Source organism: Leuciscus leuciscus (assembly GCF_965113295.1).
Source record: "Leuciscus leuciscus genome assembly, chromosome: 12".
NCBI lineage: Eukaryota > Metazoa > Chordata > Actinopteri > Cypriniformes > Leuciscidae > Leuciscus > Leuciscus leuciscus.
Window position 1 is genome coordinate 431,029 of NC_138736.1, and position 802 is coordinate 431,830.

Below are 802 nucleotides of genomic sequence, written 5' to 3' on the forward strand. Positions count from 1 at the left end.
TTATATCTGGACGTCCTCCGTGAGAAACGAGGCCATGATCTCTGACTCTGAGCAGGAACAGGACGAGATGAAGTTTCGGTTTCGTGTTTGACGTCAGGAGCGCTGAAGGTGGGATTCTGAAACTGAGCTTTTAATGTCATGCCTTTCCTCCAGTTCCTGTCTTCAGTGTCGGCCAACAGCAAACATCTGGAGACCGATGGTGATCTGAGGAACTGATGAAGGACAACCCCTTCAATATTCATTATGAGTCATAATCATAAATGCAGTGATGTTCACAATAACAGTTTAAATACACAAAAGAATGATTTAAACTCTGTTTTACATCTGATATACACATTTAGATTAAATATGCCATTCTCATTAATGGAGTTAATTTACATGAATTCATTACCGAGAAGTTACAACATTTTTCATACTCTAATAAACAGAAATATGAGTAGTGTATGCGCTTGTGTTGAACACTTCTCCTGAGGCGAGCTGTGTGTTAATGTTTGATTAGCGCATGATAATAGAAGAACTCACGGTCTGAGGAAATATTTACACACAAATAATGCACAATAAGGCCTATCTGTTTACATTAAAAATCTAAAGCAATTCAAAATACTATTTGGTCAGTGGAACAGATTAAGAAAAACTTTCTCTGAAATATATTTTATACTATTTGATTTATTTTTTCAAAAACAAGGCGAGGATCGGCTACTAAATTATTTTTAGCAACGTAATGTGATGCACACCCATATCTCATATTTTCCTAATGTCTTGTACCATTAAACATGGCATCACGTGGATGAATATGCATATG

General features: G+C 36.2%; 1 protein-coding gene across 1 annotated transcript in view; it reads right to left on the reverse strand.

Annotated features, from left to right (window-relative positions):
• Positions 1–249, reverse strand: part of LOC309511263 (uncharacterized protein) — a 12,508-nt gene extending 12,259 nt beyond the window's left edge. The window contains exon 1 of the mRNA XM_082186356.1: positions 1–249. This exon is cut by the window's left edge and continues 463 nt beyond it. The gene's annotated coding sequence lies outside the window, so the exon portion shown is untranslated.
• Positions 250–802: the final 553 nt, after the last annotated feature.